Below are 17,558 nucleotides of genomic sequence, written 5' to 3' on the forward strand. Positions count from 1 at the left end.
CTTCAACGACGAGAAAGATTTCTTACTTTCTTATTTCTTCGAAGATTAAGATTATTTCCTAATTCAAAAAGAAAATTGGACCACAAAGATTCAACTTTCCGAAAATTGAAATTATTCAACACATTCGTAATTGACTTTTTATGAAAAAAAAATAATGTCTCCTCTCTCGATCGAGCACTGCCTGAAAAATATCTCCGTCGATTCCATGCAACACTCTTTATTCCGATAAGAGAAAACTTGGTACAGCTTGGCTTGAATACTTGTGCCTCTTAATCGGCCGGGACAAGAAAGCGAGAGAAAGGGCGACGAAGTTTCGCCGTTGCGAACGGGACTTTTCCATATATGTTAAGTGCCAGGTGGCGTCGTCGCCCGTTTTGTCTACAGAGAAACACGACAAGTGGAGGAAATCCAAAGGAGAAGGAGGGAGGGCGGGATGGTAAGTTTCTTTCTCGACGTAACACCGAGGGAAAAAGCGTTCCTAGGCTGGCTAGGAAGGCCGAAAGAGAAGAGGGTGGACGAGATAGTAGCAGGGCTGGCCGGCCTTGTGAAATTATTTTCTCCGCGGACCGAGGAACTTTTATCCAATATCCGCGGCAGCATCTGGCATCAAACGGTTCCGCGGCCAAGTGTCTCTATGGGGTTTCGGAAAATGTTCCGGGAGCGGGACATGTTGCCTGGTAAACTGCATCTTTCATTGTCGTTTAATTGAATTTTCGTTTCGCTCGTATTAGCTCGTATTCACCCTTTCTGAAACGTAAAGCACGATTTAGCTGTTATCGAATTCTCTCATCGTCTCCGATACGATAGAACAATTCAAGTAAGAAAATCAGAGAAGAAGGAAAGTGGGATCACGGCTTCGATATCGATATTCGGTTGCCATAGCGAATTTGTCGTTTGACTTTCGTTTTGGCCATTAGCGCGCGTTCCATCCAGAGTTATTTGCTCTCCTCTTTTCTCTCTCTCTCTCTTTTTTTCTCCTTCGTATTCGTATTCGATTCTCTCGCCCGTTCTCGCTTCTTCGAACACGAGTTTTCAAACTTTGTGTACCGATTGTTGTCTGCTCTCGAAATGTATCACTGTCGCGCACAAAGGGACGTTTCCAACGGGTAGTGACTAAACGTTCAATTGTTTAACCGGCAATACATTTCCTGGCGGAAGTTCTCTAACGACATTCCTCGATCCCCATCCTGGCCCACCAAACATATTTGTATTTCGCTCGTGGACCGTGACAACTTTCCTCTGTCTCACCCTTGATGATCGTCGTCGACGAGCAGATAGAACGGAGAAGAGGATCCTTATTCGTATTACGCGATAATATCGCCGCTCTGCAACCCCATATTGCGTCAAAGGGATCTTTCTCTTTTATCCTTTGAAGGATCTGGTGGCCTTGGAAAGATGAATTCAACGATCTTTTAATTTACATGTATAAGAAATTATGTATAGGTATATATGAATTATACAATTGTACATCACATTGTGTTAAATAATATTTTATAGTTCGATTTCATTATTTTTTCGAATATATTTTATATACGTATATATAATGTTTTAATTTGTTATATATAGAGAATGATATAAACTAATATTTGAAATAAAAAAAAATCTGTATACATAATTAAAATTATCAAACTTTTTAAAATTAATATATTTATCTTTCTTTACTTTAAATTATCTTGTTTAATAGACTTTAATTGTTTTATATAACTTTGATTGAATTTCTCCATATACACAAAATAATATTTTTTTTAATATTATTGTGTCATTTGTCATCTATATATACTCCTCTGTTAATTTTTTGCTACATATTTTTTATAATAATTCGCATATCATGCTGGTTAATCTAAAGTTGGCTAATTTATAATTTTAACTTCTTAATTTCAAAATCTTTTTCTTTCTTCTTTTTTCAAGATATTTTATATTTTTGTCTATCAACGTTTCTTATCTTGAAAAAAATAATATTATATTTTTTAACTTTTTGTATTTTTCATAACTTCTTAATAAAGCATTTATATAGATTTAGCATTATATTTTGAAAACTCAGAATTTGGGATATCTTGTATAGTATATTTTTAGAAGAATATAATAGAATTTTTAAGGTTGTCTTTATTTGAGGAAATCTTGAAGATGATATCTAATAACATCTTTAAACTTGTTTGTATCCTTATTATTCTTCCATTTATTTTTCTTATTGCTGATATTCCTCTTTTAGTGTCTCTTTACGTTTTTACATTAGAACATTTCTTCTCGAAGTTGCATTTTTTTCATCGTTTCTTTTTGTGACATAATTCATTTTTTATTATCCTTAACACTATCTTTTTTATTCATACAGCCATGAATAAAATCTTACCCCTATGTCCTTAAATGTTATCTTTTATTTCTGGAATTTTCCTCTTCCTTTTTTCTTCTTTCTTATTTTTTATGTTCCTCGTTACGTTTATTCCTGGAAACCTTTTCTTTTTTTTTTTTGCTATCTTTCTGCATTTTCGTCGTTCGAGATTCCTCTTCCCTTCTGAGGAAAAGGTCGAGTTCAGTCGTTGCAGGAATGTGGTCTCTTTCTCGAATGTGGAAATTTTTCTAAGTCCCAATTCCATTACAGTAGAGCGTAATCTAGCAAGCCACTCTCTCCGTAAAGGGAAAGATCGAAAAAGCGATAGAATGTTCACCCGTCATTGATCCGGGATAGACGATGTCCATGCAAGTACTTTGAATCGGAAGGAAATTCCCGGAAATGTCTATGGTAGTTTGGATAGTCGTCAGGAATGACTTTGGAGGAAGTGACCCACTAGTGACCACTAGCGATTGACCAACGGAATAGATGTTACAGCAGGTAGTCGGCCAAAGATATTTCAGGCATTCAGAGAAATCGAAAGTTCGAAAGAATTGAAATATATATTTTACTTCGTCTTTAAATTTACGTAATTGTTGATAAGATGAATAATAGCGCATAAACTAATTATTCTTTAATAAGATATATATATATATAAGAAATAAAAATTCGAAGAAACTTGAATTGTGAGATATAGAAAGGAAAATCATTTGAAAAGAAATAAAAATTTTAAAACAATGAAACATAAGAAAAGAGATAATAGGAATTAATTATTCGTAACGATACTGTTGAATGTACGTTGAATTTTGAGTCGGAAAGGGATAATAAATATCCACCGTTCCAAGAAAGATTTGATAAATTTCTGTAAGATGATTAATCGAAGTTCACGTAGAAATTAGTGGGACGTTTCCCTTTTCCTTTCCAGTGAAATAGTATAGCGAATTATGAAACGACATTAGCAAGCTTAACAGAGGAAATGGTTGATGCAGTATCGTAAATCGGATATCGTTACCGTTGTCGTCTGTTACAGGCAACCTGATCACTTCACAGGTAATAAATTATGAAATTAATTAGGACACGCCACGAACAGTTTCTTGACAAAATAATACGGCGCTAATGATTCCGTATTAATTAAGCCGACGCGTACGCCGTAGGAAATACTTTCTTGTATCAATATGTATATGTATATTGATTGCATCAAATAATCCTTTAATCATGATTTGTGGAAATTTAACTTTAACGTCACCGTGCTCTTGAAGTAATATTAAGTAAGATGTCGTTATTATTCGTGATAGCTAAATCTAAAATAAATCGGATTTATTTAGAAAAAAAAGAAAAGAAAATTATACTTAAATTCTGAGTAAAATCGAATAATTGTTCGATCGAAAAATTTTTTTGATTTTTAAATAAATAAAAAATGTTACGTATGCAGTTAATTATTTTTCTAATCCATTTGTTAAGTTAAAAGATTATATTATTCCACGTATATCATCGAAAAGTCTCGATGTCTAATTCTTTTCCTCCGTTGTTTGATAAGATTCTCAAACATGAAAGAATCATCCATTTTCCACGCTCCTCATTTTTATTCATTATAAAACTTTCTCATAACAATTTTTTACAAAAGTCATTTTATTCCACGTTTCTCTTTAAAATTGTAAAATTTCTCTTGAAAGAGTTTTATTATTCGCCCATTTTTTCTTCCAAGCTTACATCAACATCTCGCATCACTCATCGATATTTTTCAATATAAAAATTTCAAGAAAGAGAACAAGTTAATCTGAAACGATAAAATATTACATTTAAATTGTACAAAACTATTTAATCTAGATTAATATCGAACCGTTCAAAAAAGGGAAAAAAAAAAAGAAAAAAGATACTTATAAATCATTGTCGAAGCCAAAGTTATCGATGTCGAGTCAAACACAAAGGAGGCTGTATAATGCGTAAAGGCCATTGACAACTGACCCCTCTATCGGTGATGCAGTATCGGTGAATGAATAGGGCCTATTATGAAACGGTGGAAGGTCGCATTGATCGCGTGTATCCCGTTTCTGCGTTCGAGTGACCGACAGCCTCGGCGCAAAGTGATAGGCAGAGTGACGGGGATCCCGAGACGGGAGAAGGCTGTGAAATGGATAGGCCTCGGACAGGCCAAGGCAAATACAGCCAGCAGGGCGCATGCACCGAGCCACGAAAACCACTTTCCAATCGGTTTGCAGGATGTAATTACGAGCACGTTGCGGGCACCGTGGTGAAATTTGACAGGTAGTAAATATACGGACTTGATCGCTGATGGTAATAGCGCCGAGAGGAGCATCGGACTCGCCTGATTGAATTCTCCGTTGTCCGCTGCCACCCTTGCCATCGCTCTCGGCGCCCAACCCTCTTTCCACCCCTCGTTCTTGCGCGTCGCGCTATCTTCTGGCAAAAATAGCTCGGTATAAAACTCCGTGCCGAATGATATGAAACGAGCGAAAATCCTGAAAAAATTCTGAAAACTGTTTTTGGAAAAGTGGAACAGAGAAAAAAAAGAAAAGAACATTGTTTGAATTATTGTTTTATCCTTGAGTGGATCTGTAGATAAGTGATGCTAGTTATGTAATTCAATGAAATTTTGCAGATTTACTTGGCGATATGTAACAAATATTTAAAATTTGATCGTTCTTTATTGTATTGTTTACTTATTGCAAAAAATGTTCTATTAATTTTCTATATTTATTTCAGCATTTTTTCTTGTAAAATGTGCAACTTGCAAAAATTTCATCACAGTTTTATTACAATCATGGTTCACTCCTACTGCGACAAGAAAATTAAACTTTCAAACAACGAGACGAATCTTCGTTCCGAGAATCTTTCACGTGCAATCAAATTGGGCAGGATTAAATAAATATAGTTTATCAAAACTTGAATGTGTTTCAAAAATCGCATCGTAAAACGTAAGTTATCTATCTTTTATCGTCTACAGATAAAACCCCATCCCCTCGTTACGCGAATTACAATCGTGTTATCACGCGCGAATCTGCATTTCAACGATTCGTTGTCGATCCTCGAACGCCGTCCCCAACGGTCGCCTATCCCGTGTAGCGCGTGTAACAACGTTAATCGCGCGACAACGTCGAAATTCCACGGCCTCATTATCGCCGCCCCCGATATTCGCAGATACGAACTTTAATTTCCATCGTTACGCGATCGTCGCCCGTCGTCGGCGATATCTCCGTGGCCACCGATAAAAAGCAAGGAGGGGAGGCCGAAAGAAGGAGAAACTCGAAGACGCCGTTATAAATCCCATCGCCTCGCAGGAAGCTGGGAAGAACGTCGGAGACCTCCGGTTCCTGGGAGGAAGGAACTGAAACGAAGAAGGGGGCGGAGATAAACGCGGAAGCGTAGCTCGCCGTAAAACCGGCCGTGGAATAAAAAAGATCGTTCCTCGTGGCCGAGATCGTTTCGCAATAGGGATTACCCCACGGCACGTCCTATAAAATGGTCGGTGCCGTCGCTAGTGATGGGATCAAGTACGAAATCAAACTCAGTACGAGAGATTCGTTTCATAAGCTCGTAAGTTCATTCGAGTATTGTTAGTATTTCCATGAGTATCGGGAGATATCTTTGGATTCAGAAGACGAAAGAGATGACGAAATAATTTTTGTATTCATTGTACAGAGGTATATTGTTTGAAAATTGATCGCTAAGTGAACGAGAGATTTATTGATTTTTATTTGACGATAAGCAATGAGAAATCTTATCTTATATATGAATATGATTTTGTTATTTACGAAATATTTGATTTTCGCAGATTGATTTTTGAATCGGAATATGTATTTAGTTTCGAAAATCTATTATCTCATAAGAAATCTGTTTTGATACTATCTTTACATTTCATACTAGACTTCTTTTTCAGTTATATATTTTATCAAGCGGAATTTTTATTAATATTTCGGAAAATTGTGCATATTTGATTAACAATATGATGTTTCGTTAGAAAATATATCTAATTTCATATTATATATTAATATTATTTATTGATTTTTTATTGTCTTTTTCATTTTTGCACAGATCACGTTCAAATTCAATCATCATACTTACATAGTATCGCTTATTTTTTCTTCTTTTTGAAACAATAACGTATTGATATGAAATAAACGTATTAAAGTACCATACAATTTGTTCAATGTTCTTATGAATCGACTCGCGACATGCTCGAGCCCATCACTAGCCATCGCTCACGCGTATTTCCAACGTCTCTGGCTGTAATCGTTTGAAACGAGAGAACGGTATGTCCGGCTCGTTTCCCTTTGAAACGAAGAAACGACGGATTACTAGACGATCGAGACCGATTAAACGCTATAACAATATGTTCAGAAACGCGATTAATCGAACGTGTACACGCGCCAAGGGATTGGTAGAGGTTGGGAGGGTTGCAGAGAGGCGACGATGCGACGAATGGATTTTTAATATTCCCCTGTTAACGACGATAAATGAGAAGAGCGCCGAGATTCTCTCTATTGATTCGTGAACACGAATTTGTCGTCGTTTATTGCTTTTTTTTTTTTTATTTTTTATCTCCACCCTTCTCCTCCCACGCATGTGCACGCCGATACGATGCGTTTAATTATCGCGACGCGCGTTGAGTTAATTAACGCTCTTTGAAAACGGAAATTCTATTAAACGAGTCGCTAGGTTTGATGGCTCTCTCCTGATCCTCGCTTGTTTAGTAGGTGTATTTAGTAATTTCGTAATGGAGCCATCGAGCGGGTTCGGACGATTCCGATAGGAAAACAGCGAGGTTTTTTTTTTTTTTTTTTTTTTTTTAGTTAGGACAGTGTACACCTTTTGTCCCTGTAAATTGGGCTATCTATCGATGAATCGACAACAGAGGTTTCGAACTCAATTATCGTGAATAGACCTATAGTGTGACCTTATTCGGTAAAAATCTGTTTCATCGCAGGCAACTCGATTGTTCATTCGCTATATGTATAAAAGAGAAGTGTATTTGAAGTATTTTGTTTTTTGCGAAAAACAAGTTTCTGCAATTGTTGAGAGTTCTTACCTATATTTGAAGTTGTTTATCGTGAAATTCCTACCTGATCATCAGCTGGTATTTTCCTGTTATTTGCCGAACGAACGCGAAGATAAAAACAACTTAACTAATGCGTTCGAGAATCGAGACTATTAATAAAAAACATTTGATCACTAGCTACTTTTACGTTTAGCGATAAAGTCGAAGAAAAAGACTGGAGTTATTTTACAAATAACGTGCAAGTACAATGCGTTAACGATATTTCTTTTTTTTAAATTCTATCGTTCGCTCGATATATTGTTTTTAACGAATGGGAAATAATTGTGTTAATATTTTATTATAAGGATAAGAGATGGATACTTTCATTATTCGAGATTTTTTTTCGATATTTTTATTCTCACTTCAAAGAGGAATAATTTTTAATTATAATTTTTAATTAATTATTAACTTAATATCTTTCGAGCTATGTAATATTATTTAGTTTTCTTTTGATGAAAAAGTGTTTAAGTAAAAAATTTACAATCAAAGAGGCTGTAATTAAAAGTAAATCCACTTTTTTTAAGCGCTGAACTCTCTAATTTAACGTGACGTTGGTTTCCTTAGGGGATTCTTCAAACTTTATTCCCCTGCAGTAATTATTGCCTGCATTATATACCCTCGACTGCACATTAGCAATGTTCGATTCACGATGACGCAGCGTTAGTGATTTGAAAGCATTTCGATGTTCCACGATGTGGGTGAAATGCGAGGGATATGAAGTATGTTTGTTAATGAGGGAACGTAGATATAATAGAACCGTTCTAACGTCGAGCGTATCAAGGAATTTCGATTAAGACGAATTAATTTATCATCATAGATTATATTATATTATATTATATTACAGTTTACGTTATACTCGTTTTAAAATTGGCAAAAATTAAAAATATAAAAGAAATTCGTGTGATTTGACACTTTTACTATAAAGAATGTACAAAATATAAATCGAAAAAGCTATAAATGGAAAAAATTCAATTCAATCTTTATCAAATATTATCAAAGTTTCAATAAGAATAAAAAGTATTTTTTTATAATTTTCAAACGATAGTGTATTACTTATGACGCTTAATTGCAAATGAAAGCAATTAAATCGAAAAAAATTCCTTACTTTTCCTCGTAAACTCCGCATCTTCAATATTCGATCTCGAATCAATAACAATAAGAAGATTATCGCACAAATATACTTAGAAAAAAGATTCGAATGTTCTTTCTCTAAAAATCTCTGTGATAAAAAATTTAATAATAGGATCTATTTCATATTCACTGATTTCAATATTCGATCACCAATATGAATTGCCCGTCAGAGTTTCCATCGAATCCTACTTTTTTCGTGTATCGCGGCAAGTCGTAAAATATCATCGAAAACTATACCGTCGTATCGAGTGTGTCACAGTCGGAACACGGCGCCTCGTAGTTGGCAATCCTTCTTCTAATCTCGGCCATGTTGTTTCGCGGGTTGCATAGCCGCTGCGCCTCATAAAACGTTAGGCGGCGTAGCGGTGTTTCATGGCGGTACATTTAGCAGACTGTAAACTACAACTTTATGCGGAAGTTTTTATAGTTGCGGCCGAAGCGACCGGTCATAAATAATGGTTTATTACAGCCAGCCGATGTACAAGCCGCGCGAATTGTATATCGTCGTCAACCCTCGCGATTCAAACATCGTCCAATTCTTCGTTTTGTGATTGTTATTGCTCTGAATGGGATACGGATGGCCATTGCGATTTTTCAGGATTTTTGTCAGAGTTGAAAGAGAGGAGGTTGAAGGTTTCGATCGAATGATTGATAGAGTAATTCTGGAAGAGATGGATCACTCTTCTTGAAGATAATATCATCTACAATTAGTGAAAAAAAATTTGATTTTTGCTTATGAGAGAATATTGAGAAACAAAATAAACATTTAGCAAATTCATATTTCAATGTTTAATAAATAATGCTTTTCTTAAAAATGAATATTTAAGAAATCGTAAATAATATTTATTATAACGATACTTACGTTTTGTCTTATAATTTAAATTTTTCTTTCTATATTCTTTCTATTTGCATACTTTAAATATAGTTTTTATGTATTTTATGGAATCATTAACGGTTCAATAACAATAATCAATAACAATATTTATCTAAGTAATAATCGTCCATTTCTTTCGTTCTGTTATAATCTTCTCTACATTTTCTCACATTCATTTTCATTCCAAGATCTTTTGCTATCTTTATTGTCTTTTTTATCATTTTATTATCATTTATTGATTTCCATACGTTTCTCATTCAAATATAATGATTCAATAAATCATTTGATCCAATTATCTCACTTCCAAGAATTACATAAATAAATCGGTTTAAAATTAATAGTATTATTTAATGATTATAAATATTTGAATAAAATATTTGAATAAAATTTTGAATTAGAAATCGTTGGAAATGTTTCAAGTTTACATATTATATAGAAAAATTTAATCAAACGATCTATTCTAATTTAATAAAATATATTTTTACATATCATATAAATGAAATTGCACATTTAAATAAAAAAGAAATAAAATAAATATTAATATAAGTATGATTTAAATAAGCTTCTACTTATAAATACATATTGAATAGAATTATCGATTGTAATATTAAGCAAAAATTTAAAAAATATTCTAACACACTTAAAGGTCAATATTTCTTGAATTTATTCTATAAAGATTGATTGCCTTGAGTCTTTGATTTTTGAATTTTTGGATAAAATTTAAATTGAGCCATAAGTTCGTTACCTTCGTGACATCTGTCCTCGTTGATTTTTAAATTCTTTCATAATTCATCCTATGTATGGGAATTAATTGCTGCAATTTAGCACTCGCTTGCCGCATGAATATTTCATTTTCCTGAAAGTAGTATCTGACTCGTAAATATTCATAAGCGATACAGCGCCAATTGAAAAAATATCGATCGTATGATCGACCATAGGAATCGTAATCTTGCGATCGCAAGATTAATGATTCATATTTGAATAAATTAAATTTTTCCGAAGGAATTTAAATATACGTATTACAGCTAACTTCTAATGGCTGTAATATTATATGATTAAAACTTTAAACATTGTGATTATTCGCTTACTTTTGAATGGAAATCACACAGACGCAGTACTTTTAAATATTATTTTCATTAAATACACTTGAATTTCTCTCGAATTTATTTTCTGTTATCATTAATTTCAAATTGATTGATGAAAAATCGTCTTAATCTTTAGATTTGTATCGTTTTATCGAAATGAAATATGCAGCCTTCACGATAGTTATTGAATTTTGATCGTAATGCTGATTAATTGAGCTGTTATTTTATTACCTGAGCAGTATGTTTGTTTAATATTTCCTTGAATTAATTTTTTTATCCAAGTTAATGGATGCCAACCTTATAAAAACTTGTTTTTCTAATATTTATTGCCTCAATAAAGAATAAAGTTATTTTTTTCTACATTCATTAAAACTTGATAATAATAAGAACAAAATATTTACTGTTGAAATATATTTTTACATTACATTTTCGTCTATCTTCCAAAATCTCAATGATGATAATTTCTCAAACGCACTCCCCTGCTTATTTGGAATTCTCATATTTCCATCGAATGATCAACATCGAAGCAATAAAACTTATCGGATTCTTCCTTACCTTCCTTATTGCATTATAATTCACATCATCTTTCCCCTGACGAAGCGACTGCTTCGAAGATCCGGGAGATCTAAGTTATCCGTGCCGGCCGTCTATCTTTTTCATAACGATATCCGTGAACGTCCGCGTTAAATCCGGTCTACGTGGCCGGAATACGTAAGACGCGACAACGAGGCTAAACTCCTTCCCGGATGAATCCTGAGGTCTGAAACGAACGTTATTTCGGCAAACATTTGGAAACTTTTTTTTCGATTAATCAGTGCGTTAAGCTAAAGATAAATTTGATCTCCAATAAGGATTAAGCACAAATTGATTCAGGCCTAGGACGGGATCGAGTTAATATCAACTCGTGGCTGTTGTGTGTACTTATATATTTAATTGTGAAAATTATGAAAAAAATATTAAAAACCAAGCCAGAAAAATTTTGGCGAATAAGAATCGGCAATGATCGAATGAAATCGGGACCCATTCGTTTCGAAATTTTTCGAATTTCGTGTAAAATCTCAAATTACTTTTATATACACGTATCATTATTATAATGATAAAACTCTCTCGTCGATCCATTATAGGATAAATTGACCTTAATACTTTATATGCGCACAGCATAAACTTTAAACTACACACACACATATATATATACATTGAATGAGCAGAGGTAAATGGCGTTCCTTCTGGAAGCTTCGAAATTAATTCCATGGAAGAAGCTCCTACGTCGTCGTAGCTCTTCTCCCAATTCCTTTCCTCCCCCTATGCACCTCTCCCTTTGTCAACCTCTTTGTCTATTCGCAAACACGGAGCTAGCCTGACGGGTGCTAGCTTAGGTTAGGCTAACCTAACTCAACGCAATCCAACCGGAAGTTGTCCCTCTCGTCTGGTGCAAGGTGCAGCCTACGTCTATCTGAAGCTGCCACGACTACTAGCAGGTACGAGATATCAGCCAGGGGAACAATTCCAATCAATTTGAGGCGGATGTATGCGTCGTCCAACGTCGCCTCCCTTCCCCATCCATCCCGCCCCTCTTCCTCCATCTGCCTGTCTTTCATCCTTTGCGGCACCGTGCATCCCAATATCATCCCCCTCCTGGCCTCCTTGCCACCGATTCTCGTTGCTCGCGAACAGACCAATATGCGGCGAATCTATCCACCCGATCTGGAAGGTGTGCGATCCCTGTATATAATCGAGACCACGAATCGAGATGCCACATCGAGGGATCATTCGGATTTGTCGTTGGCCGAACAATGGGATCGACCAACTCCGTTTGCGTAGTTAATCGTTTCAGCGACCGCAACATCGGTCGAGCAACCAGATCGGGGAGATGAGAGATTGAAGGAAACGAAAATGGAAAAGTTGTGATGATTTTTCCCCCTTGTTCGATCGAACTGGGTCACCGAGATGCTTCGGTTGCTAGTTTTGGACAGAGTTTAACCATCGCTATCAATTGGGATTTTTGAAACGAGATAGTAATTGAATTTTGTAAGAGTGAATCTGTGTTTAATTTTGAACGATATATTTCTTGAAAGTTTTTTTTTGTTTATTCTTTCCATTAATGAATTACTGTGATAATGATCGTATATTTGATTATGAAAATTCTGATTATGAAAATCGTTCTCTTTCTTATTTTGATTTCGTGTAACAATTATAACGTGCAGTATTCGATGATCCGATCACTTCTCAACCTCCAATTTTTAGGGAGGTGCAGAGATGAATTTACAAATATACGAAAAGTTGGCAGTGAAAAGATAAGATTACGAGTCAAGAGGGAGTTGAGAAAAAGAAGGGAAGAAAGAATCTTGGGCCAGAGTTTCTCAAATAAGTTTTCTATGTATTGTGGTTGAATCGCGTTACGAATTTTGATATTGAAATTAAAACAAATTGAAACTACATTTATGAAATACTTCCACGTTTAAAATTCAATTCAATCAGTGATTCAATCTTCAATAATAATCTTTCCGCGTCGTTGATTACTCAAGGGTTTATTCGACAAGGTAAAGAAAGAAGAGTAAGGAAAAGAGAAAGATGGATTTTGAGAAGCTCTGCACCGTGTATCTATAAGGCGAGAAGGAACTTAAATAATCAATCGGCTATGGAGGATTGTTGGCCGTACGTGAAAGCCCAAAGGGCTGACCTGCTGCATAAAGTGTTTGCGGATTCTCCATCGCTATCTTCTCTCCTTTTTCGTTCCTGTTTCTCCTAACTTCTCTAAGCCAGGTTACTTTGCTGTCCTTCTAACAGTAATTTTCCTCGGTCCCTCAACTTCTAGCGTCCGCAAAAGCAGTGAGCGTAATAAAAGCTTTTGGGTGTGAATTTTATGGAGTAGAAGGTCTATTTGCTTGCTTTATGAGAAGTACCTTACAAGTTATCACCCGTTTGCGCTTCAACATCCCTTTTTGAGATAAGCTGGCTCGTTACCGTCCCATTGAATTTATCAAACACTTCTTATTATACCAACAGTTGAAACTTCAATTTTTCTTGAATTATCTTCGAATAGTAACAGGAAGCAGAACTGTTAATTACAGGAAGAAAAATATTTCGGATAAAAATTGAAAAAATCAATTATAAAATCAATTAAAAAATCAATTATGAAATATTTGGTTATGTTTAAACAAGAATTAATCGTGTGCCCACTTAAAAAAATACATTACATAAAATGATGTCTCTCTCGAACCTATTCGACTTTTTCCTAAAACTTTTTTTGAATACAAATAACAATTTCGAAATTATTTCACCTTTCAATCTTATTTATTTTGTTGTATAAATTGCAATTTAATTAAAATATCGATTACAAGAACAATTTCAAATATTTCAATATCAATCCATGTCAAGTACGATCGCAAATTATCCACGTGTTATTCACCGATAGTACAATGTTAAAATTTTTAATTTCTCTTGAACGATCTTCCAGAAATATAAATTGCACTTTTAATTAATATCGATCACGCGAACAATTTCAAATATTTTGATTTTAATCCCTGTTAAACACGACGCCAAACACGATAATTACTCACCTGTCATTCACCGATGATATTACGTTAAAAAACGTTAATTGAACGATCTTTGAATAAGTTGCAATTTGATTAATCGCGTGAAAAATATCAAACACTCTATCGTAATTATAATTCCATGTCACAATGGCAAAATTACACACGTGTCATTCACTAATGGTACACGACCATTCATTTGCCACTGGCAATCAGCTGGCAGCCGGTGTGGTTGCAGCTCGGAGGCGTTAAACGTCGGCTCGCGAGTCACGCGAATCTAAACCATCGCGATTAGAGATTTCAATTCGTGGTGCGCGTTCGCGGCGTTCATTAGCCACGAAATTAGCCAGGCCGCGTAATAGTGAACGAAACCGAGAGAGGGAGGGGGAGAGGGAGGAGGGGTTAATTGTGCTCGGAGCGTAGGTTAATTTGGAAAACGTGCTTACGACCATCGTTACAGGGAACATTCGTCCCCTTGTTTCATCGTTATGACTTAATCTCGCGAATGACCAAAAATGTTTTTTTAGATCCGGAATAACGTCGTTTATAGCCACCCCTAAAGGAAAAGGAAAAGATCACGTAGAGGGTTTATTAAGGACACTTTGGTTGATATATTAATTTTGGAATAAAAATAGAATTTATTTAATCTCCTCTACAGTTTTAATGATCGTGATAAACGTAATATAATTATGAGAATAAATTATTGTACGTTCGATGAATTTGAATAAATTACGTTCAATAATATTTAAATATTTGTAACGTTATCCTTGACGTTTTTTCTCAAAATAAATTATGAAAGAGTTAATTGGCAATCTAAGAAAGAATCGATGAGAATAACTCGATGAGTTATAAAAATTTAAATTGATTCACAATGAGTGATATTAGAAGAATTATTTCGTAACTGATTTCATTGTTGATCTATTTAAGAATTATATCGTATCGAGAAAGAACAAATGTCAAATATTCGAGCAAAAATATTCTATTTTTTAATTATACGATTTTTTCTTTCGTCTCCTTCAAAAAATTCCCGATTCTTCGCAATCTCTTCTACGATCTTAAATAAAACTCCACGCGAAAACACTCTTCGCCGGATATATTCTGCCATCGATTGTTCCGAATTTTCTACGGAATGCAATTCCTTATCCCGATGCTCAGTTGAAATTTTTATCTCCGCATCGCATCGCTGGCAGATTAACAATCTCTCACGACCGGTTGAAAATTAATCCCTGCCGGTTCTCTATGATTCATCTCTGATCGTAAAATCTCTCTGGTAAAACCAGTTCAGTAAAGATCAAGATTTCGAATATAAATTACAAGAATATACATCCACATGTATTAAAATTTCTACTTTAATCCGTGCAATGTTACATATATATATGTGTATACATTTCGAATGTATTATTTCACGTGAATTGTACATCGTTGTATTAATGTATTCGTATTTATATACTCGTACAACCGATACTGTTGATTACATTCAAACGATATTCGATACCAAAGTAATCAAGAGGAAGTATCGATACGTATCAAAGTTCGATTTTCGATACCAATATCTTTTTCAAGCGATATCGAATCGATAATGCGACGAATCAAAAATCTCTGATAAGAAACTAAGAAAAGGATGACAATAATTTCAATAATTTCAATACAAATACCAAACACTCTCCACAATAACATTCAACTTTCATATAAAACATTTTTCACCGCGAATAACAATAACAAAAAAATCAAGATATTGAAAAATCATCGTGAAACATTTACATACCCTGTATATATATATAAAACAATCAAAAAGTATCGTTCTCAAGCAAGATGCAGTTAAATTAAATCGTAAACGTGTAAATTAAATCCTTCTCGCGAAATACTATACGTGTATTATTCAAATATAAGGTGCGCTTAAACACGTACGTTAATTACACGTTTACACCCGGGATCTCTATTCAGCAAATTAGCGAGCCACAGAAAAATATTACTTTTATTTTCCTCGCGCGAAAAAAAACTGCGTGTCGCCTTATGTTTGCACGGAGGATCAGACCGGCTTGCCCGCGTCGCGATGCCTGCATTTACGGAAAGTCTTATTTACGCGCGCGCGCGCGCCCCTCTCCCCCTCCCCTCCCGGTTCTAGGGCAACTGCGTGAACCGTGGCGCATTTTCTCTCGCATAACTCTCGCCGCTTAAGGGATGACAAATGGTCGTTGAACGCCGTGCGTGCGCCTACAGTGATAAGACGGACCGAAATTTAAAGGCGGCTGGGGGATAACCGGGCCTACCTTCTCGCCCCTATGCGCTTATCGCTGCGAGAATACCAGCGGAATTTCACAGCCCGTTTGCCCAGAGGATATTTATTCGTTTTCTGCCGCTTCTTGTCACGTTGACCGTTTCTCCTCGACGGTTAGATTCTTCTTTTTCTTTTTCTTTCTTTCTTTTCTTTTTTCTTCTCACGAGGCCGTGGCCTCTCTCCGAAGGATTCGTCCTTCGATAAATTCTAGTCGAAATCGGTGTCGAGCGATGTATTCGAAAGATGTTATTTGTTGAAGTTATATTGAAGCGTGAAAGAAACACTGGTATCGAGACTTTTTTTTTTGAGAGAGGCGAAGATACGTGCAACATGTGGCTGTATGTATGTGTCTCAAGGATTTTGTGCGAAGGTTGGTTCTTAAGGTAGCAGTGATATTCTATAATACATTGAATTAGGAATGACGAATATATATGTTAATGATTTATTGTATTCTTTTCTTATCTAATTCATATCTCTTTCAAGATATACGCTTCCGCATAAAAATCCTTGAAAATCTTTTGTTTTTATGAGAACGAATCGTGAATTTTTATTACATACATTTTTCAGCATCGCAATAAAATTTGTAATATATCAACATGTTTAATGTTTTCTTTGTATGATAAAGAATATAATAGTTATATTATTTATAATATTGATATTGGATACATATTTTTAACGTTGTTTATAAATTTTGACGAATATTGAATATTTTGATATAAGTTTTGAAATAAGTTAACACTTGACAAGACAAATTAAGAGTTACAAGTTGACGCAACTTTTTCAGGTCACAACTCCGTTAATAAGAAAAATATTAAAAGGGAAAGATAAATGGTTCAAAGAGTATTCCGGATCTTTATAAGTGCAAAAGAGTTATTACAATTAAAAATATATATATGATTAAATATATCGAAAAATCATTAGTAAACTAATTAATTTGAATTTTGTAAAATTTATTATATATTATAGATAATGCACAAACAATATTTGTTTCTTCATTTTTTCCTTATCTTTCGTACATCAAGTTTTACAGTAATTTAATATTCATATTTTAATTTTTAAATCTTTTATGTAGAATAACGAAAAGAATTGACGTAAAAGAATAATGTAGAATCTTTAATTTTTCTAATATCGGAATTATTATAATTCCAATTATCCTATCCTATATATTGCATTGTTGAAAACGCATAATCGAATAATCTCGAAGCCAGCTATGAATAAATTTCACCCATCTTATCGTTTCGTAACGCCACCAAGATTGGTCTTACAAATCCATAT

At 34.6% G+C, this 17,558-nt stretch overlaps 1 long non-coding RNA gene across 2 annotated transcripts; it reads right to left on the bottom strand.

Moving 5' to 3' along the window:
* Positions 1-7,583: 7,583 nt before the first annotated feature.
* LOC114577796 (uncharacterized) lies at positions 7,584-14,298 on the bottom strand. 2 transcript variants are annotated; one of them, XR_003698129.2, is made up of 5 exons: positions 14,033-14,266; positions 13,376-13,530; positions 11,028-11,232; positions 9,376-10,243; positions 7,584-9,214 (listed from the first exon to the last, which is right to left on the bottom strand). It is a non-coding gene; the product is annotated as an uncharacterized LOC114577796 (long non-coding RNA). The 2 variants fall into 2 exon arrangements; XR_009829179.1 differs by having other exon boundaries at positions 11,028-13,530; positions 14,033-14,298.
* Between the last annotated feature and the right edge of the window lie 3,260 nt (positions 14,299-17,558).

This window comes from Apis cerana, linkage group LG1, assembly GCF_029169275.1.
Source record: "Apis cerana isolate GH-2021 linkage group LG1, AcerK_1.0, whole genome shotgun sequence".
Classification (NCBI taxonomy): Eukaryota; Metazoa; Arthropoda; class Insecta; order Hymenoptera; family Apidae; genus Apis; species Apis cerana.